We start from the raw sequence: 24,408 nt of genomic DNA, 5'->3' as shown, positions 1-24,408 counted from the left end.
CATTACATGCCCTGCCCAAGCCCGTTTCTTCCTCCTGATTTCGACTGGGATATCATTAATACGCGTTTGTTCTCTTACCCACTCTGCCCGATTCCGGTCCCTTAACATTACACTTATCATTTTTCTGTCCATAGTTCGCTGCGTTGTCCTTACATTAAGCTGAACCATCTGAATGCAAGAATGCAAGATACGAGTACAGCAAAGTTGAATGCGAGATACACGTGCAATAAAGAAAAACTGTGAAATTCAGAACATGAAAAAATAGGTTTAGAATACAGCAACAGCAAATCACTAGTTGAGATCAGAAGCAGTATAGAAAAGATGAGGAATTTGTGTAAATCTGGGGAAAGAACAAGATTTGGATTCTTAGATTATATTTTGCTACTGCAAGGAGCACCTGCTTTAATTTCTGTTGTTGGGTAACTGATTCTAGAAAGTTATACACGAAGGTATGTGCATATTTGTCTTAAGTAGTATTAATTTTAGGTAGAAGTATGTTTACGTCAGCACTTAGCCTTGCTTTAAAAGAGTTAACTGCTGGGCTAGTTGGTTGACAGACATTGTCAGACAGCGTACGTGTTGACTTCTTTCTTGTATGTGGCATTGTTGCTAAAATCTTTTTATAAAGTTAACCTTTATTAACATAATGAAATAATGAAGTAGCGCTTATGAATTTGACTGTGATTTTGTTGTTGTGAGCTGTTAAAATCAGTGGTCATAACCTATGCCGGCAAAGATATATTACTGATAGCATACATAAATCAGTCAAGAGGGGTACCGCGTGTGTAGTAAAAGGATTAAAGGTAACAAGTTTCGCTGCTTGATTCTGCAGATGCCAGTGTTAGAGATGGCTTGCAGGTGTGCAGGTGTTACCCGAGAGACAATATTGTAGTTTACTGTGAATTAAAGCGCTTTAAAGGGCGGCATTTATATTTATTTACTGTAGGCCTAGAGACCCACTACGTGCTATTACATAAATAGAAGAGGGAACAGGGAACAGACGATACACTCACAGCAAAACGGAATTGAAAGCGGCATGCCTATGCAGAAGACACAGCGGCACAAAATACATCGCTCGTTAAGAAATGCAACATTACTTGGCAGCTCATTCCAAAGTATAAGAGCTCAAAAGAGGTGGAAATTTGAACAAATTTGGTAGACATAATTTTTAATGGGCAATCAGTGCGCTGATAAATATGTGAAGTAGGCCGAATCTGTTCGAGATGGACAGTAGAAGTGCTGTGGCAGAGTTTAAAGGACCACTGAGGTGAAGATATGCGTCTGCGTTGCTTAAGTGTTACCAATTTAGCCAAGGTGCCAGGAGTACCGAAGCTGCGTAATACTGTCGCGTGTATAGTTGCTTAGTTTAAAATGAATAGCACGACTCTCTGATGCTTCCAGTAACTGTGTAAGATAAGCATGACGCGGATTGTCAACCAAAATGGAGATATATTCCAAATGCGGTTTGACAACAGTTTCGTACACCAGAAGCTATGTGTCAGTCTTAGCAATGTGGAGTTTTTTTCTTCTAATCATTCCTAGTGTTTTACTCGCCTTGCTGGTGGTGCTTTATATGTGCTGATTTCCTGTTAAGTTAGTCGAGGTGAAGACTCCGAGGAATTTAATCTAGTTTGCCCGCTGAAAGGGAGCATTGTAAATATTATAGAAAAAGGTTATTTTGGTGCGACGAGTAGGGAACCTCATTGCTCTGATTTTGTTAACGTTAATCTGCATTAGCCAAACGTCACACCATGATGGTCATGCGTTCAATTCTGCCTGCAGAAGAGAATCATAAGGATCATTAAGTCGACGATAAAAGCTGTTCAAATGTAAAAAAAAAGTTTTTCTTAGTTCTTATTTTTAGCGTACTCTGGATGGTCCTGTTTCGACGATAATACATAATAAGGGAGGGTACTTTAATGTAACCATAAAGGTACGCATGGTTGTGGGCCTGGCATGCTGCTCCAGGTGAGGGTGAAAGAAGAGAAGATTAGAGGATGGCGATTAGGGGAAGGATGGTGAAAAAAAGAGGAAAAGAGAAAAGAAAGGAGGAATGATAAAATCAAGCACACTCACGCACTCACAAACACACACACACATGATTGTCAAAGAATGTCCACCAAACCCGTGTCTCTTAAAAACACTAAAAATGCTTTTGTCCCGCGCACACCCGAAGCCGCGTTCCTCCAGGGTCCAAGGACATGCTCCAGGTGCACGGGGCCATCCTGTCGGAATCCTAAAGCACTTAAAAGCGCCTTGCGATGATTGTTGAAGCATTTGCAGTGGGAGATCAAATGTGGCAGATCCTCGGGCACACCAAATCTGGGGCATAGAGGGCTACTTGATGCACCAATTTTATGTAAATAGGATTTAGTGAAGGCAACGTCCAGGTGAATTCGGTGGAGGCAATTTTGATCACGTCTATCTGTACTGCGTGGCATGCGGAGGTCACAAGTGCAGTCGATACGAAGAAGGGGTCTGTATTGATGCTGCGGATCACACCACAAAGAGCGTTGCGTCTGCCAGGATTTTGTAGCCTGAAGTCTCGCGCCGTCACTGCGAGAAAATGGTATAGGTAGGAGCAAGGAGGTGTCGCCATGCGCCGACCTTGCTGCACCGCCAGCGTGATCGTTGCCTGCGAGGCCGCAGTGAACGGGCAACCACTGCAGCACAACACGGTGGCCAAGCTCACAGGCCTCGGAGTGGAATCTGTTAAGTCATCGACGATCGGCTCCTGACGGGTTCCTGATGACTTTTTAGATTTTAATGCAGCTCGAGGGTCATTGAAAATAACCCACGCTGTTGGCGATTTTTGGAGAATGGATTCTAAGCTGAATTAAATACTATCTTAGTAATCGCATGCAATTTGTTGAAATTAACAGTGAGAAATCAGCGACAACTAAAGTTACATCGGGAGTACCCCAAGGAAGTATCCTAGCACCAGTACTGTTCCTAATATTTATAAATAACCTACCAGCTTGTGTTTCACAGAATATTAAACTTTTCGCCGATGACTGCGTCTTTTACAAAGAAATTAACGCTCTTGATGACCATATAGTTTTAAATAACGCCTTAACAGCAGTGTCCCAGTGGTGTCAGGACTGGCAGATGGACATCATTTTAAATAAATCTGTTATTTTATCTATAACTAGGAAAAAACATACATCAGCTTTTCAGTACATGCTTAATAATATTCATCTTGCATATGTCCTTGAGCATAAGTAACTTGGTGTGACACTAACCTCTGATTTCAGATGGGATTCGCACGTTAACATCATCACATTTAATGCACTAAAACAAGTCTTCTCCATTAACAGATGCTTTAAACTTGCACCATCTGATACAAAATTACTAACATATTAAACTATTGCCTGGCCAATTCTAGATTACGCATACAGCGTTTGGCTTTCCTTTACTGACAAGTTCATTAGAAAACTTGAAGGGGTGCAGAGCAAGGCACTATGATATGTATAATAAACACTCCCTTACAGACTCACGATCACAATTACTAAAACATGCAGAAATCCCAACCCTGGAGAACAGAGCAAAATTTGCATGACTTAAAATTATGCATCAGCTAAATACACAACCAACTAAATGTGCCCACTACAAAATACATAACGACCACAAAGACTAGGCCAACCCGCGACAACCTCACACACAAATTAATCTAGTTTTCATTCCGTACTGACATACTCAAAAACTCATTTTTTTTTTTCACGAGCTAACGCGAATGGAACAAGCTATACACAGATATTACTAACAGCTCATGATTAGATGCGTTTAGTGCGCTGGTTTTAGGTCACCTGTTTGTTTCCCAGTAGTTATTCTCATTTTCCACACTTTATTATTGTACCCTGTTTTTTGCCGTTTTGTTCGTGCCTAGACTGAAATTACAGCCCTAACTGCAGCCGATTTACTTTTTTTTTGGTAAATTTGTCACCATGTTTGCAGCCCATTATTTGTACCTCAACTTGAATTCTCTAACCGATTTGTAACTATTTTTGCCATATGTTATTGTTCAAATTGTTTTATTTATTTATTTATTTATTCACATACCCTAAAGGCCCTTTTCAGGCATCACATAGGGAGGGGGGGGGGTTGTACAGTTACATATAAACAATACTCCACACATGGCTCTACAAGCAACACAAATCCAGAACAAGCAAAATGGCGAAAGAAAGTACAGAAAATTCGAAGTTGAGCATATATATGCAGGAATCGGGCCTTCCTAATCAGAATTTATTTGTAAAAAACACTTTAGTTTTTGCACAAAGGCGTCATGATTTAAGATGAAGACAATATCACCCGGTAACTTGTTCCAGTGGTGAACGGCAAGAAACAATGGTGAATGACTAAAGAGCTGGGTACGTCCAAACATGGGTTCGATTTTGAGAGCATGATTTAAGCGCGGAAAGATACGGTGGGCGGGTCTAATATAGTATGAAGCGAATGAAGAGTGACTGTGATACCATCTGTGAAAGTGTGATAATAGTGCTAGTATTCTTCTCTTTTCGAGTGATGGTAGCTTTAGCGATGCTCTGATTGCTGCTATGCTGGACTGACGTGAATAGTTCTTAGTTATAAATCTCGCTGCTTTATTTTGTATTGACTCCAGCTTGTGAACAAAGTACAATTAATGCGGGTTCCAAATTAAGGATGCGTATTCTATTTTTGAGCGGACGAGGGTAGTGTAAGCAAAATGTTTGGTGGCAGGATCAGCTTGGCGCAAGTGACGTCTGATGAAACCAAGTGCTTTAGATGATCTACTGACAATTGCATCCATATGGTTATTCCATGATAGATCAGACGAAAAATGAACACCTAGGTATTTGACTGTAGAGACATTCTCAATAGGAATACTATTCATGGAATAACAGTGACCTTGAAGCTTATTATTGGTGGTGAATGTTATAGTCTTTGTTTTAGAGACGTTTATTTGCATTTGTCTCTGTTCACACCAAGTGGTGAGTCTGTCCAGGTCAGTCTGCAAAGAGTTGGCGTCGTCAGGGTTGGTAATCTGTCTATATATAACACAGCCATCAGCAAATAATCTAGTAGTAGAGGTAATAAATTCACATATATCATTAATGTAGATCAGGAATAAAATTGGTCGAAGCACTGAGCCTTGCGGCACGCCAGATTTTACCAGGGTTGGGGAAGAACACCCATTTATAGAGACATATTGATAACGATTGGAAAGAATGTTAGTAATCCAGGTGATAATATGCTTGTTAATGTTGAGAGAATTTAGCTTCAGTAATAAAAGACAATGGGGTACCTTATCAAACGCTTTCGCGAAATCAATAAATATAGCGTCAATCCTTAATTTATCGTGCATGGCATGATGAACGTCGGCTATTAATTCAAACAACTGCGTCTCACACGAACGACCATGCAGAAAAACATGCTGATTAAGGGAAAAGAAGTTGTGCTCGGTTAAGTATTTCATTATGGCTGATGATATGATATGCTCCAACAGTTTGTAGGGTATACTGGTTAACAAGATATGTCTGTAATTTGTTAGCATGAATTGGTCACCTGATTTAAATATGGGAGTAACACGAGCAAGTTTCCACGAGTCAGGTACGCACCCGGTGTTAAGGGATTGCTGGAACAAGACATATGTATGGTGGGGCAACCAGAAAAGGAATGTAAACCAATAGGCCCCTGCCTGTGCCACTTAAGTATAATAGGCTTAACCCAATCGTAATATAAATGAAAAGGCCCGAAGGCAATGTTGTGCTTTTGCCACCCGTAGGTGGGAAAATAAAAAAAATAGGGTAATGCTACTAAGCGACCCACAGCTGGGGAAGCGGGCCCGGGGAGACTCCCCTGATCTCCCCTGGGACGTAGCGGAGGGGGTGGGGCGTAGGTTGTGGGAATGGGACTGAGGGAAGGGTTATGGGTAATGTGATGGGAATGGAGACAGCGAGACATTGACCCTCATTTTATCATTGCTCGACTCCTGTCTGGCCAGGACAGGGAGGGCGTCGATGTTGACCAATGGTGCGGCTCCACTCACGGGATGCCCGACCACCCAACGACGCAATAGCTCCGACTCGGAGACAGGAAATCCTAACCCGGGGCAGCTGCCTCGGGCTCCTCCACGACTTTTAGGGGTCTGGTTCGGACTTGCGAATCGCTGCCCAGCTACTAACCGTCAAGTGTTTTTCGCGGTTTTTCAGACTTCAGAAGTATGTGTGGTGGATCCAGCCAATGGAATTAGACTCCCGGGGACCCACCTGTGCTTCCAACCAACCAGCCTTGCACTTATTTCCTCCTCTAGCTTGCTCCACACCTACTGAGGAGGGAGTGTTCAGGGCCGGGCTGACCAGGCCACAAGCCAAGAACCTGGCCGAGGGTGAGATAACCCGGGCCTACTCCACCGCTACTCCACAACATCGACGGTTTTCGCATCGGTCGTACTAAGGTCCCCCGTACCTCGGCGTCCCGCGCTCTAGCCTCACGGCCCCGCGTTCAGCCATCCCTGGCTGCTTCCCCGAGGACATCGCTCCCAAGGAACCCTTCTGCTGAAAACCCCCGCGCGGACCTGGCCTCTCCGTGACCAGAAACCGACGCGCCAGCCGGTAGCCACGCACGCCCCCGCGTGCAGAGACCTTTTGATTTTCGAGCACTTTTCGAGCCCAATTCCGTGAGTCCAACCTGGTTATAAAACCAGGCCTGCCTCCGCACAGGCATCGGACCTCACGTGCGCGACTGGCCCACTCAGTCGCTTGGGAGTCGCTGACACCCCCATGGGGTTTTGCATCCCCAGAGGACAGGCGCCGGCCAGCCCATCCCCACCGCTGGCGTTGCACCGGAACAAAGCATAGTAGCCGAAACTACACCGGCCCGTATCCGGTGGCAGGGGGGACCACGAGCAGGCCGCACAGTCGGATTTCCCCCCTGCTGGAACAAGACAGTAAAAATGTGAGATACAACAGGTTTTGTTAGTTTTAGCAGTTTAGGGCATATATCGTCTGGACCAGGCGACGGGTTAACTTGTAGCCTGTCGATAGCTTTCTCTATCCCTTCACGAGTGATGATAAGATTACTCATGGTGGCACTAATAGAAGTGAAGTTAAGATCGGGGTGGATTGGCACCTCTTCAGTGAATACGGAACTAAAAAATAAATTATATTCTGTTGCTGCTTGTGATGGCGAAAGGTGTTCGTCATCCTTTATAATTCATAAATTTCTAGCTGGGGACTTGGGATTTATTACTTTCCAAAATTTGTTGGTATTATTTTTTAATAAAGCCGATATATCATGATTAAAAAATTTGTCTTTAGCTGCTTCAATCTCTTCCTTGCAAGCTGCTGCATGATTCCTGTAACGCTCCCAATCACCATTCGAGGCAATCTGTTTTGCTCTAGAGTATAAATGCTTCTTCTCATTGATGCTTAGCTTTACTTGTGAAGTGAACCATGTATTGTGCGTTGATGGGGTAATGGTAATTTTTGGAATATATTTATCTTTCAGTTCAATTAGCTTGTCATGGACTGTTCTCTAAGTTTTTGTGCTTTCACGACAGAGAAACGTGTTTAAAAATTCTTCGGAGAACGACGAAAGCTTGCTCAAGATTTGGTCGACATTTGCTCGAGTATAATCGTATATGACCTTATTTTGCATTTCAAGCTTTTTAATTGGTAGGGCGTACTCGCAGTGTAAGACATTATGGTCGCTGATGCACTCCAATACGTTTACATGCATATTTTCTGGCTCAGTTGTCAGCACCAGATCTAAGACGGCAGTTCCACGCGCTGGACAAGATACGGTTTGGGTCAGATTAAACAAGGAAAGTAAATCAAGAAATTTCATACATTCGCGTTGCCTTGCACCACTAGTGGGTGCGCACGCCAGCCAGTCTGTTCCGGGATAGTTGAAATCACCAGCCAGGATTATTTCTGCGTTCGGGTACTTGTTTGCAAGAAAACTGAGTGATTCGCCGAGGTCGTCAACAAACTTATTCCGTGCATCTGGCGGGCGGCCCGCCGCGGTGGCTCAGTGGTTAGGGCGCTCGACTACTGATCCGGAGTTCCCGGGTTCGAACCCGACCGCGGCGGCTGCGTTTTTATGGAGGAAAAACGCTAAGGCGCCCGTGTGCTGTGCGATGTCAGTGCACGTTAAAGATCCCCAGGTGGTCGAAATTAGTCCGGAGCCCTCCACTACGGACCTATTTGTTCCTCTCTTCTTTCACTCCCTCCTTTATTCCTTCCCTTACGGCGCGGTTCAGGTGTCCAACGATATATGAGACAGATACTGCGCCATTTCCTTTCCACCAAAAACCAATTATTATTATTTATTATTATCTGGCAGGCGGTAACATACAACGATGGCACAAGTAACAGCGATCGATAAGTGCACCACAACCCACAAAATTTCCAAGCCGGAGCCGGTGTCCACAATGCCAGCTTGAAAGCAGTTTTTGATTGCAATTAACACACCGCCACCAAGAGAAGTCGGCCTGTTTTTTCTAAACAACGTGAAACAGCTTGATAGTGAAAGTTCGTTGTTCATAACATCAGGCGATAACCAAGTTTCAGTGCCAAGGATAATATCGGCAGCACAACATTAAGTGAGAGCGCACAGCTTGTCTTGTTTAACAGGCTTCGGAAGTTGGGCACGATGATGGACAGTGCCCCTTCAACTTTATCGTTTCTACGTCATTTGGGCTTGGCCGTTTCACGCTTCTCAAGTAAAACTACCCGATCTTGCGAGCTGTCACATACATAGAGCTTCTTTCTGAAAAGAACCTTGTCAAAAAGAAGCTTGTATTTTTCAGTATCAGATTCCCGTTGCGCGCGCACAAAATCCCGGAGCTTTTTTCGTATACTATAGGGCGGACGTGATCTTGGTTATACTGTCCTGCTCTGTGGTCTCGTTCAATTTCTCCTGCCTGGATGTCAAGGTTTGCCGATATAAATTCAGTGATCACCTTTTCAGTGTCTTTCCAATTTTATTGTGAGTTTTCAGCAATGCCCTTAAAAACCAGGTTGTTCCTGCGCATCCGGTTATTCAGGTCATCAAGGACCAGATTTGCCTGCTGTGTTTGCCTTGACTCCATAGATTTTAACTGAGTCTGAGATTCATTTATCGTTGATTTCACGTTGTTCACGTCTTCGCGCAGGTCATCGACGACAGCAAGGCGATCCTCAAGTATTGACAGCCGTCGTTTGATTTCTGTGACGTTCGTATGAATTTCTTTCAGTTTGCTACATGTTTCCTTCTGGAACTTTTCACATGACGAGGCTAATTCTTTCACGAGGGACAGAATGTGCTCCGATTTGTCCGGACCTGGATTTGTTTCCACGTCGCCAGCACAAACCAGTAGGTGTGTGACACAGAACAGGACAGTAAGTAGGCGCCCACCCGGTTTCCACAAATGGCGCAGACCTGATGACCTCAACCATGCCGGAGGCTGTGAGCTCGTCCCTCTATCGCGTGCGACAAAAGAGCCTATGCGGACACGATACGTGTACAGATAAATACCCATGCCCTAGTCAACAATGCACAGGTGGAGTTTGCAGCCAGTAACAGAAAAGTAATGTCCGCAAGGCGGACACACTCACCTACAAAATGTGAGCAGGACTCGTTAGCATCGAAAACACGGCTGCATAGAAATACGTTCATGGGTTTCAGCGCTACACAAGGCTCACTGCACGGAGTTTTACAGATTTCAGCAATTGTGCAGCTCCATGGAAACCTAGAAGAAAGAAGAAAACGAGAAAAGAAAACAAGCAAGAGCAAGGCAAACTACAAATCAGCAACACAGCTAGAGTTCACGTGGGACTACGTACCGAAGGGCACACATGTCATGAACAAGAAAAGCAGGTAATTAACTTTTTCCTAAAATGCCCGAGATCGTCGGTTAGTGCCACATCTTCTGGAAAGTGATTCCACTTAGATGATCTAGTTGGAATGAAAGAATTTAAGCGAGCGGTAGTGTGACAAATTGGAACGCCCACTTTGCGCGGGTGGTCAATGCGCGATAAAATATAGGTGTGTGGAAGGAGCAAAGCGTTTTTCAAAACAGGATTCAGATGGTAGATCTTAAAAAAAGAGACAGAGTCATAAAATTTTTCTGCGCAATGAAAGTAATGGTAGTGACAAAGTGTTTTTCATTAGTGAGCCACTTGATGTGGGGTCATAGTTGTGGAGGATAAAACGAGCGGCACGGTTCTGAGCAGCTTCCAAAACAAATATAAGTGACTTAGCTTGAGGGTCCCATATCGACGCGGCGTATTCAAGCTTTGAACGAACCAGTGTTTATAAAGAAGGAGTTTGACTGAAATGGGTGCATTAGAAAAGTTTCTTTTTAAGTAACCGAGCATACGGTTAGCGTTTCCAGTAATGTAGGTGATATGCTGGTTCCAGGATATATTTGATGTCAGATGTACACCGAGGTATTTTTACGAGGTAACCAGGGCAAACGAAGTATTGTTGATGGACAACCACAGGACAACCACAGGCTCACTAGCAGCAAAAGAAGAGCTGCTACAAAGAGCGATCGACCAACTGAACAATACGCCAGAACCAGAGGACTATCGTGCTCAGCAGAAAAATCAAAATACGTAAGAATAAAAAATGGTGCACGAAAATACGACTCCCAAATCACCCTGAAACTCGGAAACGAGACAATACCTCAGAAAACAAAAGTTAGAGTGCTTGGGCTGTGGCTGCAAAACACAGCACGATGTAGCAATACCATCGCCTCTCTTAAGAATACAACAGAGGAAATCGCCAGAATCGGGCGAAGAGTCAGCAGTTAAAATAAGGGGATGAGAGAACAGGACACCTTAAGACTCACAGACAGTGTCGTCACGAGCAGGGTAACGTACAGTCTCCCCTACCACGAACTAAACATGCAAGAAACTACAAATCGACACCATACTACGCAAAGCGTACAAAACGGCGCTCAAACTTCCAATGTCAACAGCAACCGAAAAGCTAATAGCACTGGGGGTATCGAACACCTTCGACGAACTACGAGAAACGCAACGTAGTGCGCAACTAGACAGACTCACTCAAACCATAACGGGAAGACACCTAATGGAGAAATTAGGGCTACCCATGGGCACACAAAAAGACAAGGAACACATTAATAATGAAGACAGAAACAACATTCGGGTAAGACCCTAGCCCAAACGCATGGACCCCATATACACCATGAAAGAAGACAAGCCAGAGTCCGAGCACTCAGCAGAGGATTGAGCGACAATCCCAGCGTAGTCTACACGGACGCAGGAAAGTACCGATACCAACGCAAAACGATCACCGTTGTAACAGACGAAGGAGGCAAAGAAATAACCAGCGTAACGATCAACAACCCAAGCATAGAGGCAGCTGAGGAGGCCGGCAATGCTCTGGGAATTTCGCACGGCAACGCAACAGGACAAAACCTCCCTATAGTGACGGACTCCAAACAAGCATGCAGAAACTACACAAGACGCAGGATCAACAGCATCGCCAATCATATTCTACACACGACGAGAAGACACATAAACACTAAACATAATATAGTATGGGTTCCGGGACATGAGGTGATCAGGGGCAACGAGGCAGCAGACGAGTTAGCTCGAGGGTACGTCAACCCAGCAGACTCAGCACTTTGCACCACGGGCACCTTTGACCCTGTTACCCCCACGTATTCAGACATACTATCATTATAGGGGTCAACGAAAACGCTACCCAGCCCCACACAAAGGGCTTACTAAAGAGGAGGTGGTAGACTGGCGCAGACTACAAACCGGTACCTACCTGCCCAAACTACACAAGATTTTCCCTACACAATATGCAGACGAATGTCCGTGGTGCCAGGGTAAAGCTACACTAGAGCATGTCACATGGACCGGCACTGAGGCAGACTTAGAGCCTAAAATAGACCACCCGAGTGTGACGCAGTGGGAGCACTTGCTGGCCAGCAAGGACGATGAAGCGCAATGATTCCTCGTCCGCCGAGCCACGATGGCAGAGCTCTGTTAAGTGCAGCATCCTAGACCGAGGATCGAGCACGGCGCCGAGTGACCCGTAAGGGTCAAGAACACTTTAAATTTGCCGCCAATAAAGTTTTTTCCATCCATCCATCATCACGAATGAAATAAATTTCGTTACTGAAAGATAATAATTGTGTTTCACAGGAAAACTGTTTCCTGAAACCATGTTGTATAGGCGTGAAAAACGAAAATGATTCAAGAGAACCAGATAATTGAGAAAATATTATATGCTCCGTGATTTTACAGGAAATGAAAGTTAATGATATGGGACGATAAGTGAAGGGTGAATGCCTGTCGCCAGATTTATGGAGTGTAATCACTTTAGCCAGTTTCCATTCGTGTGGTATATCTTCTGCTTCAAGCGATCGGTCACATATGTTCAGTAAAAAAATTGCGGAGTACACTTTAGTATTCTTCAGGACTTTGGTGTTATTGTTCAAATTGTTAATTATGTTAAAAATTACATCATAACCGAACTTCACAAGGTCCATTGCAGAGCTTATCTTACATGCATAGTCTCTAATATCAGTAATGCCAGTTACGGTACTTGAAAAAGCTGCACTAAAGGTCTCGTTAAGGATGTCAGTGACGTCAATGCTTGAAATAGGGTTTGACTGAGGGTCAGCGAGGGATATAAGCGACTGGTCTCGTTTATTGACAATACTCCAATTTTTTTGGGATTGCTCGTTAGAAGCGTTGGCAACGTTACATTAAAGTAGTAGTGCTTCAAATCCTTCAAAGACTTCTTGTAACTGTTAACGATTTTTTGGAGTGCTGACCAGTATTATAAACGAAAACGTAGCATATGGACGGGACGTAGAAGGGTGAAGACAGGACGATTGCTCTTTTTATCTTTTTCCACACGTTTTAAGATTATCAGTTTGTTTTTACCTTGTTTTATGTTATGCGCATGCGTGTTGTTGCTCTGCGATGGGGTGTGGTTTACTGTCGCATTTCATTCATTTCAGTTGTAAGAAGTAGCAGTCCTGTCTTCACCCTTCTACGTCCCGTCCATATGCTACGTTTTCGTTTATAATCATCATCATCATCATCATCAGCCTTACTACACCCACTGCAGGGCAAAGGCCTCTCCCATGTCTCTCCAATTAACCCTATCCTTTGCCAGCTGCATCCACCCTTTGCCTGCAAACTTCTTAATCTCATCCGCCCACCTAACGTTCTGCCGCCCCCTGCTACGCTTACTTTCTCTTGGAACCCACTCCGTTACCCTTAAAGACCAGCGGTTATCCTGCCTTCGCATTACATGCCCTGCCCAAGCCCATTTCTTTCTCTTGATTTCGACTAGGATGTCATTAACCCGTGTTTGTTCCCTCACCCACTCTGCCCGCTTCCGATCTCTTAACGTTACACCTATCATTTTTCTTTCCATGGCTCGCTGCGTTGTCCTTAACTTAAGCTGAACTCTTTTCGTTAGCCTCCACGTTTCTGCCCCGTAGGTGAGTACCGGTAAGATCATGCTGTTGTACACTTTCGTTTATAATATGTCTGACCAACTGGCCCCTCAGTATACTCTGTTATGCTGGCCAGTACTCACGCTTTCCAGAAGACTTAGCTTTTCGGAAAAGCCTCCTTTTTTGTTTGCCAGACGTTTTAATGAGCGGTTGTACCATGGATAGTGGCAGTTAGAAGCTTTTTTCGAGGAATATACAAGTCGACCAACTCGCAAAGCTTATACCTGAAAAGTTGCCAATTGGAATTTAAGGATCTTTCGTTGAAGTTTTCGAGAAATTCGTGAAGGAAGTCTTCAAGTGCTTTATTGATCGCAGTGTAATTTCATTTCGCGTAATCATATTTTACTTTTATACTGTTATGCGACGTTCGAGCAGGGAAGTTCACCATGACATGTAATAAACAATAATCGCTTATACCTGATAAATAGGTAATATTGGAAACAGAATCAAGGGCTGTTAGCAAAAAATCTAATACATTGGATGTTGAAGATGTGACCCTCGTAGGCTGGGTTATTACCTGAGTTAAACAAAAGTCATTACAAAGATTTACAAAATTAGACAATTCTGACGTAAAGTTGATCTACCAGGTAATATTAGGGAAATTGAAATCACCAAATAAAAAAAAACAGGAAGATTTGGAAATTTGGCACACCCAGCGCTTAGCGGCAGAATTCAAAAAAAGAATTACTCTGGACGCAATTAAGGCGTCTGCCTTCTTCCGACGAACGGCGACTCAAGTTTAAGGTATGCAGAAAGAAAGTTTTTTTTTTTTGAAAGCGAAATTTGTTGCCCCAGGGCATCAATGATGGGTGAAGGTGTGATGAATGGTCTAAATGAATGGAAAAAAGGTTAGCTGATTTGATGAAGTCCAGTAGAGAACGATGGTACGGTCCCTGCGTCCAGGCAATGCATGAAGAAGGGTTGCTTGGTGAAAGACCTGCTACCATCAGGTGACGGATCCTTGTTGGCTTGAGAGCTGGGCAGTCCCACAGTAAGTGATGAATGTCGGCCTCAATGTCCTCGTGTTTACATACCGGACACCCTGGCCGAGGAAACAATTCTCGGTACTGAGGCCACTTCCGAGTCATGGCTGGTGTGAGGGCAACCCCGACCCGGATCCTCCTAAGCGCAACCTCCGCTGCACGGGTAAGACCGCGGGGAGGGTTACCGCACACGGAGGGATGAGAGCACGTGTGCGGCGCCGGAGGAGTTCCTTTCTTGATGAAAGGAGGGTAAAATTGTCCAAATGAAGGAGCCGAGGCGGTGATGAGTTTGGATTCGCAAGGTGGGTCGCTAAATCTGCCTGCCTTTGATAGGTCAGCAGATCCCGTGGGACCCACTCAATACGTACTGGCTGCGGGATGCGTGCCGCGAGCCGGCGGATGTCCTGACATATCGTGGGACAGCGGCTAACACGTCGTAGCAACCGGACAACTTGAAGGGCGTCAGTGCGGATGACAACACGGGCCGCAGGGAGCATAGTTAAGTCGGCCAAAGAGCAGAGCGCTACTTGAACTGCAACGAGCTCAGCACAAAAGGACCAAGAGGTTTGATTCAGGGCAGGTCTGCACGGGCAGTAGATGGCTGTTGTTGCTATGCAGTCTTGTATGCTTGCGTTTACGTAGACAACAATGGATCCTTCAGACAGGCAAGCATCTTGTTCCTCAAATTTCCGGCGAAGCAATGATGCCGAATGAGCAGATGTTGGCCGGCGATTATCTGTTGGCTTACTGTCGCTGAGCTGTACAAACTTCCATTGGGGAAGAACTGGCGTTGGCGGCTGAAGAATGGAGTGTGGCGTTGCATAAGTCCTCAGTGCATGCGTGGAGTGCGATAGACTGGCCTTAAGGCTGCGCGCTTCACGGCGCTGCTGCACCAGCTCATCAATGGTATTGAGCTGCGCATTCTCTTGTAAAGCTATGACCGGTGTGATGCGTGGAAGGCACGTAATGGTCCTCATAGCCTCTCGGTTCACGGCTTCAAGGCGATCCCATTGGGCTCTTGTAAGATGTTGAAACTGGGCTTGATAAACAATACGTGGCTGCAGAACTGCCCTCACCAATTGACGTGCAACGAACGAGCCTGCGCCACGAGTTTTAGGGGCAATTCTTCTAATCAAACTCAAAGTCTGAATAGCTTGCCTTTTTGCCTGAGAAAGCCATGCAGTCGCTGATCCTGATTGGTGAATCATTAAGCCAAGGATTTTTACACTCGGACTTTCCTTAGTGGGGTTCCTGATAGACAAAGACGGATTGGACTTGCAGCAAGTTTACGGCGTCCCCAGCGGTTGGCGACTGACGTGTATGTTGTTTTATGCACGGATAGCTGAAGTCCGATGGATGATGCGTAATTACAGGTAACATCCAAGGCAGATTGAAGGGCAACCTCCTTAATACGGAGATCTTGGTGAGTACTCCTCACCGTGATGTCGTGAGCGTACTGAAGAAATTTTGTCACGGATGTCATGTAAGCGCCAAGCCAGCGGAATGAAAGCAATATTAAATAACGTAGGCGACAATACTGATCCCTGGGGCACGCCGCAGAGAGGAACAAATGATCCGACCGCTTCGCCGTTGAGGCGTATTGCAAATTTTCTGCCTTCCAAAAATGATTGGACAAAACTACGCACTCTCATAGGGAGATGAACCATGTCAATGGAGTTCAGAATGGTTGCATGACTGATGTTATCATATGCCTTTCAACGTCCATTGCTAAAACAGTACGTACATTGCGGCTGCGGGTAGATGACAAAACTGCAGATGACAAGACAGCCAACCCGTTTTCTGTACCAATATATGAACCAAAGCCAATTTGTGCGGGGTGATAAAAACCGTGCTGCTCTAGCCACCACGACAATCGTGTGGCTAGCATTTTCTCCGCCAGCTTGCACAGCGTAGGAGTTAAGGAGATAGGTCGCAAGTCGGCGAGGTCCATCGGAGGCTTTCCTGGTTTCGGGATAGGAATCACTACAGCGGATTTCCAGCTCTCGGGCACTACGCCATCCAATCATATTTTGTTTATGGTGTCAAGCAGTTGAGGGAGTGTAGCGCTACTCAGGTTCTTGTACACCTCGTACTGAATATTGTCCCGGCCGGGCGCTGTTTTCCGTTTCTCAAGAAACGGAAAACAGCGTTAATGTAATGATTAGTCTCGCGAAGCAGATAAACTGTCGAAAAAAAAATTTTTTTTTCTGACGCACGTTATGATGCCACGCGAACCTGAAAGCTGGTCAATTACCTACGAGGCGAGAGCACTGCCACAAGCAAGGACAGGTCCATTTTGAGACATTTTTCGAGCGATGGTGAGAACGTTGTGCAAAGAGTTTAACAGCTCTTTTTCCGTGTTGTCGGCGTAGCTGTACCGCACCCGAACCCATGTTCCTTACAACTTTCTTTGGCCGAATCAGCATACCTTCCATTTATTACCAAACATGACTTTCAATTTTTGCTTGCCAGCCTCAAGCCTAATAAATTACTTTGAATCGATGGAATTTTAGTTGCTGAGCTATACCGAAATTTTCATGTCCTTAAATGTGTATTACTGACTTCTCAATAATATAATTGCTACTGCCGAAATACCTGTTTAGGTGAAAACCGCCATTATTATCCCATGTTTTGAAATCGGGGCACGTAATAAGACTGAAAATTACAGACCTATTTAAATTTTGCCAGCGGTATACAAAATTCTCGAAAAACATGTACTTCTCAATATGGGGGTATTTTGGTTAATTAAGCATGATGTCATTTCTGCTGCACAGTTAGGTTTTGTGCAGGGCAGAGGCACCCGCTGATACTCTGAACTTTGCTTTTGAATCGAACCAGGTCGCATGTACGCTATTTCTTGATATTGGCAAAGCGTTTGAAAGTGTTTTCCACACCCTACTTTTAACTAAACTTCCCTAGTTAGGATGTAGAGGCCTTTCTTGCTATTTACTAATTTCTGACAACACTGGCGGCAGCTAATCTCAGTCGCCAATTTTTCCAGCAATTTTACTAATACCAATGCTGATGTTCCTCAGGGCTCTATTCTTAGCCCTTTGCTATTTAATATCGTTGTTAATGATCTCGTTAACTCCGTACCCGGTCGTTTATTTCAATATGCTGACGGTAAGGTTTTCACTTCCTGTGTGCCGCCGCGGTGGCCTGGTGGTTATGGCACTCGGCTGCTGACCCGGAAGACGCGGGTTCGATCGCCGCGGCGGTCGAATTTTGATGGAGGCGAAATTCTAGAGGTCCGTGTACTGTGAGATGTCAGTGCACGGAAAATATCTCCAGATGGTCGAAATTTTCGGAGCCCTTCACTACGGCGTCCCTCGTAGGCTGAGTCGCTTCGGGACGTTAAACCTCCACAAACTTAAACCTAAACCATTCCTTGTGCAAAGCACTTTCCTGATGCCATTAATGATCTCTGAAGCACTTAATTAAAGGTTATGGACTAGTTTTCACATAATTTTATATCAACATTAACGTAACCCAGCTGACACGTTTCTGTAACCCGTTAAAAGAACTGCCGCTTGACAGTTCTGAACTTTTACATACATCTGATTGTGCCCCCTGCTCTTGCACACCGCTGCTTTATGCCTCACGAGTAAAATATCTTGGTTTGCTGTTTGATAGGGATTTATATTGGAATTCTCATCTGAACCGTGTCTGTAAGAAATTTCGTGTTGTTGTTTCCTGTATGCTGTTCAATATTACATACTACATGTCACTTTCTGTTCGAAAAACAATCATACATGCCTTGGGTTACAGTGATTTAAGATATGGTACAACAGTTTACGGGCATTGTGCACTTCGGTTGCAAAATAGACAACTCCATCTTGCGCTCAATCTTGAAAAAAAAAAAACAGTGCTTATGATTTACGACTTTCAAAGCAATGGGATGTTTTCCATTTTCTAAGGATTCCAAGCTTTAATTCTCTCCTATTTGAAGCAGTTCTGCTAAAACATATTTTGCAAGGTGTGTATAAAGTTGAGTAGATGTTTCAGGCCGAAAGATAAATGTACTGCTCCGCGCTGTGCAACTCGTTATGGGAAAAGAGCTCGTGCTTTCTATGTGCCGTCATTCTTAAATGCGTGGCCGCCAAATGCTTCGTGTCTAAATACCAATTATAAACTAAAGAAGCTATTGCGCTCATCTATTTGACCTGAACATTCAACTGTATTTTAGGGATTTCTGCTATACAGTAATTCTTCGCCTCTCTCGTCTCATTGGCCCTTTCGCTGTCGCTTTTTCCTGCGCTTTTATCCCCTGTGGTATTGACATAGTGTTAGTGTTCGTGTGGTTGGGTGCATTCGGTTCTTTCTTTTATTGCTTGTCAACACTGGCGAGTTAAATTTTGATGTTTCTAACCTAGTGTTAGGTTTGCTTTTGTCATTTACTTATCCTGCTTCATTTCTATCAAGCACTTCCCGCGACATTTCGCTGTCTGCCAAGAGCGGCCGTAAAAGCCCAGTGAGGCTTTGGCAGACTTGTACTTGTAAACTGCTTTTTTTTTTTCTAGTGCAAAAAAAAATGCTGGAGTGAAAGTGAATGCCTACTGCCCTTGTCTTTTCCGCGCAGTCCTAGCTTTTAGAGCATAAAGACAACCGCTTTTAACCCCTCCATGGCAGCTTTCATGAAAACGCGTCCTCAACGCTCTCCACGCGCAGTGGGCCCTGATCTGCTCTTGGTTTCAGCGTTCACTACCTGCGCTACTGCGCACATTTTCTCGTAAATAAACTTGATTACGCCTGAGGCTTGGTGTCAGCGAGGCATTGGCATATCATAAAATATTGACACGTCACCTTAAGAAAGATACAGGCTCCGAAATGTTCTCCTGCAAGCGTTATCTTATGAGACCTAATATCGGCAAAGCAAAGTGAAACCCGTGCAGACCCGTCTCAACGAAACTGCAAATGCCGGCAGCAGTCTTCGCTGATTCCGTCGCGCAGCTGTAGCGAGGAACTAACTTAAATATATGGTCGCTTTATCGCTGTTTCTCCCACCAACCGCATTATTTGCCTTGTGACTGTAGAGATAGCAACTTTTCGCTTCGCTTCATGCGCTTCACTGAGCTCCGCTAGCCGGCCTTAGGGTAATCTTCCGCCCGTGGCCGATGCTTGCGCTTCCGGGGCCTTGCTCTCTCAGATGCGGAGCAGCCACTTTGCTCAGGAGCGCAGGCAGAAAATACCCAGGAGCCACACGACTTCGCTTGGACTCCTCAGCACTGCGCTATCATTTGTTGATTTTTTTAATTGCCGATACTGATGCCTTGAGCGAACTGATAAATGTCAAACTCTTTACCTCGCACTGCTGATATGGAGGTCGTGTAGAGAAATGATAAATAGAAACCGTGGCCAGAGTGGAAGGCTCCCTCTTCAGGCGAGGAGGCTGCTTAACGACTGCCGCACATTCATTCAGCCAGACACGCCCCAGGCCAACACGCCTTCTTTCACACCCGCGCTCTCCGAATCGCTGCTGAAATAGAAATTAACGCTTCAGGACAAAACGGCTCCAACTACTCGTAAATTATGGTTCACTCAGCAGTTCCATGAAAAGCCGCTCTTCCTTTATTTTCATTTGCATCGTAAAAGGCTCGCCTGACATGTGGTGCCATCTAGCGGCAGCCGGCCGAAGTTCCCGCGCTCCGAAGCCACTCTAGTCGCCGACAGGTTGAATCGTGTTTCAGGGCGCATTGCTGAAGCACCGTAAACTTTGTGTGCTCGACCCGTCTGCACGAGAAAAATAGCGAAAACAGGTATGTAATTCTGATTGCTAATATGTAGGCTACAATAATCTGTAATATAAGTTTAATCAAGTCATGTTTGTTTAGGTTTACAGAAAGGAAACTCAGATGTTGATACTTCGCGGGGTAACTTTGTGACACGCCAACTGTCACAAAGTTACCCCGCTCTGTTTTTAATTTAAATTATATGTTGTTTTTTTGTATTTTTCAGCGTTTAAGAAAGATGAGGAATTATAAACGGAAGCTTGGTGCACGGCCGTACCAAAATTATGGCCAAGAAACGTTGAATAATGCCGTTCAGTTGGTCCTTTCAAAGAAATTGTCATTGAGGGCAGCATCTGAAAGGTTCGTGAGTACTATTAAAACATCTTTTTTTTCTTGTTTTTAGGTCCTTACCTACGCATTACCGTTACGTATGTCTTATGTGTTGTTTGTTTTTCCTGTTAGGTTCAATATTCATCGGAACACCTTGTGGTTGAAGACCAAACAGGCTCGGGGTTTACTCGATCGACCGGCTCAAAAAGTTGGTCGCCAACCTGTTTTTACGGAAGAGGAGGAGCAGAGGTTGATTGCTCATGCAATCGCAATGTCTTCCTTTGGCTTCCCAATGACAAAGTTTGACTTGCGTTGTGTGGTGAAGGCGTATCTCGACCGAACGGGAAGAAAAGTGTCCGCCTTTAAAGATGGCAACTTTCCCGGTAAGGAGTGGGCAAACTCTTTTATGAAACGCCACAAAGATATCCTCTCTGAACGCGTGTCAAAAAACATCACATATGCAAGGGCCTCAACGGATGCAGAAGTGATTGACACGTTTTTTGTCCATCTGGAGAAAGAGCTAGCTGGTATTCCGGGCGAGAACATTTGGAACTGCGACGAAACAAATGTACAGGATGATCCAGGGAGCCAAAAAGTCATAACTAGAAGAGGAGCTAAATATCCAGAAAAAATTCAAAACGCATCAAAAGCCTGTACTTCGATTATGGTTTGTGGAAGTGCTGCGGGAGAGTTGGCTCCACTTTACGTCAATTACAAAGCAGAAAAGCTTTGGTCAACATGGACAGAAAATGGACCAAAGGGGGCCCGGTATAATCGAACGAAATCTGGTTGATTCGATCACCAGGTTTTCGAAGATTGGTTCATGTCACTCATGCTCCCCATATTGAAAAAGCAAGATGGTCCGAAAGCTCTGATCGGTGACAATTTGAGTTCCCACATTAGCCTCGAAGTGCTTCGTCTCTGCGAAGAAAACAATGTGAAGTTCATCGCGCTCCCACCGAATGCGACTCATCTACTCCAGCCTCTCGATGTCGCCGTTTTTCGTAGCCTGAAGATAATTTGGCGTTCACTTTTGGCGGAATGGAAAGAGTCAACCTCTGGAAGCCGCTGCACCTCCGTGCCAAAGGACGAATTGCCCGGTCTACTAAAAAAAATGGCGATCAAGTTGCAGGAAAATATTAAAACAAACCTGAAGTCAGGATTCCGGAAGACCGGGATTTTCCCCCTGGACAAGACCGAGGTTCTTCAACGGCTTCCTAAATCAGTCCTCGAGGAAAGCTTGAAATCCATGACAGACGTCGTAGGGGATGTCTTCTTGGAGGAATTAAATAAAAAAAGAAAAGAGGTGACTGGAAAGCGGGCCACCAAAAGGAGGAAGATGCTCAACGTCCCAGCGGGGAAAAGCACATCGGTTGCCGAAGTAGAAGAAGCCATCAGGACGGGAAAACCGACAACCGGAAAGAAGGGCAGCTCTTCCTCCGGTATCAGAGCTAGACGACCTAGGACGAGGTCTTCTCTTGAGGACGACAGCGCAGAAGAAAGCAGTGACAGCGAATCGTCTTCAGATGGTCAGCATGGCGACAACAAAAGGTGGTCGGAAGAAGATACAAGTGATTCCGAGGTACCCTCCGGAAGCAACCTATCGGAAACAGACAGTCCTACCACTTCCATGATTCCAAATACTAGGAACGCCCCGAGGGTCCGCGGTACGGGTTCCGGAGAAATCACTTTCAAGGTGGATGACTTTGTCGTAGTGAACTTCGAAGGGCAACTTTTCCCGGGAAGAGTGACGGAAGTCAAACCTAAGGGGTACATCGTCAGCACTATGGAGAGGTCCAAAAAGAATTGGAGATGGCCGGACCACGAAGACGCTATTTTGTACTCAAAAGAAGAAGTTTTGTACACAATTGAATCCCCTAAGCCGGTAGGCAAGCGAGGCATCTTTGAAGTAAAAGATCTTGATTGAGGAGGTACATGTATGAATAATTTGTAATACAATTGTTATGTTGCCAGAGCAGAAACCAATTGTAGATAATGTAAATAAACTTTTGATGGGGTAACTTTGTGCCAGTCCTTTTTTTCCCAATCATATTCAGGCAAAAACAACGTTGTCACAGAGTTGCCCCACACGACGGGGCAACTTTGTGACAGCTTTTAACCTGGATATAGCCGCTTGTATTAAAGATGCGGATTTGTAGAACATACCGTCGTGTGAGGGAAGGTTTTAGCAACGTTATGTCACTATTCATTCGACTTTATGTTGATAATTGTTCAGCTAGAGCATGAAAATGTACGAAATCTGTCACAAAGTAGCCCCATTTTACGGTAATGGAAGCTTTAGAGATTTTGTGTGAATTTTTTATGGGGTTAAGAAATCTTTCTCGGCGAATTTAATCTCATGTACGGAGTGATTGAGAACGTTTTGTAACGGTATAGCTCCAGTTCGAAAACAGTACCCTCAAATAAGGTCAGAGCAATACCTTTGTCCTGTAAAAATGCAGGGGGTGTAGGCTGTTTCAAGCTTTTTCGAATAATAGTTTGTTTGCTCGCTCATGCAGCTCATCAGTGCTGCAGAAGTCTCGCTCACTCACTGCATTTAGGGACTGCGCCGGCAAAAAGGTGAGCACGTGTAGCCAGTCCCAGCCCCCGGCCTGACGGTGACTACGGAGTGAATGGGAAGGGACAAAGAATGGACGCCTGGGGCTACAGACGTTGCTGACATGAAACACGGCGCGTTGGTGTTAACCCGTTCACGTTGACACCTTGGTATACATTGAGATGCAGCACCGAAACCATGTTGCCCTCCCTACGTCTGGCTTTTAGTTGGAGCCTCTTCATTACAACAACTACTTCTTTACATTTTACTTGGCCTACCAGGGGCTACCATTCGCCCCCTATCATTAGCACAAAAGAGAACAGCTTCACGCCTGACGTTGCACAGCGCGTAGCTGGCCTCGGAGCGCCACCAAACTGCTGCAAGCTAACCGCGGACTTCAAGTGGAGACCGCTCCGTGAGGGAAAGCCTTTTCTGAAAGAAGGCGAGGACAGTAAAAAACACGTACCGGACAGCTGGTGTCTGTATTCCTGCGTTCTTATCATCCTTTTTCCTCCACGATTCGGTGTTAACACCCATAATCTAGGACATCTTTCTATCGTTTTCTATGTTGCCCTTTTCAGTTTACCAGCCAGAACGGAGTCAGATGAAGATCCGACATGGTGGATTGCCTGTTTGGCCAGAGCTTGCTTGCAGGCGGGGAAAAGGGGAAATAAGTTGAGGTTTGGGGAGCCTTACATGTGAAAAGTATATATTGTGTGTTGCGGACTGGTTAGGACTACCAGGGAATTTTGGAGTAATTGGCGCTGAGGCCCAGGAATACACTCCGGCTACTTTCGTGATCAACCTGAATTCGCCCGTCCAAATGTGGAAGCGCGCTGTAGTTGGCGGGACCGGCGACTTTCAAGGTTCGCTATTACTGCTGAGTTTCAAGCGCCTGTGGAAAGCGGAGTCGAAACACGGCAGGCATTTCGATTCTGTGCTCTCATTGTACGTGCTGCCCACGGGGCGCTCTGGCCTCTCTTGCGCCTAGAAATTGTTATTCAGTCGCCTGGCCGAGTTTGTGCGCGACCAAGGTTGAGGTCGGAATCCTTGAGCGTTTCACGCTGTGTGCGGTGATTGGGCGCGGCGCGTCTTTTACAATTTGCAGCGCGCACCCATTGCAGCCGTTCTCAAATCTTTGTACGGAAAACACACAACCTGACTTGTAAACAAAGTGTCTATAGAACGCTTGTTTTCGAATAAAAATACATAGAAAATGCAAATTCGCGCATTCTGACTGTAGCCATTGTTTCAAAAGGAGCAAACTCAAAGACGTCTGTATTGCAAAACTTTTCGGCCGCTTCCAAAGCGGCGGATGCCTCAAAGCACGGTTTAGTT

At 45.1% G+C, this 24,408-nt stretch overlaps 1 pseudogene; it reads right to left on the bottom strand.

Annotated features, from left to right (window-relative positions):
* Window positions 1–4,231: 4,231 nt before the first annotated feature.
* On the bottom strand, window positions 4,232–4,945 carry LOC144129469 (uncharacterized; annotated as a pseudogene).
* Window positions 4,946–24,408: the final 19,463 nt, after the last annotated feature.

This window comes from Amblyomma americanum, chromosome 4 (genome assembly GCF_052857255.1).
Source record: "Amblyomma americanum isolate KBUSLIRL-KWMA chromosome 4, ASM5285725v1, whole genome shotgun sequence".
Lineage (NCBI taxonomy): Eukaryota > Metazoa > Arthropoda > Arachnida > Ixodida > Ixodidae > Amblyomma > Amblyomma americanum.
The sequence above is the reverse complement of the archived record's forward strand: the minus strand, read 5'-3'. Positions and strand labels throughout refer to the sequence as shown.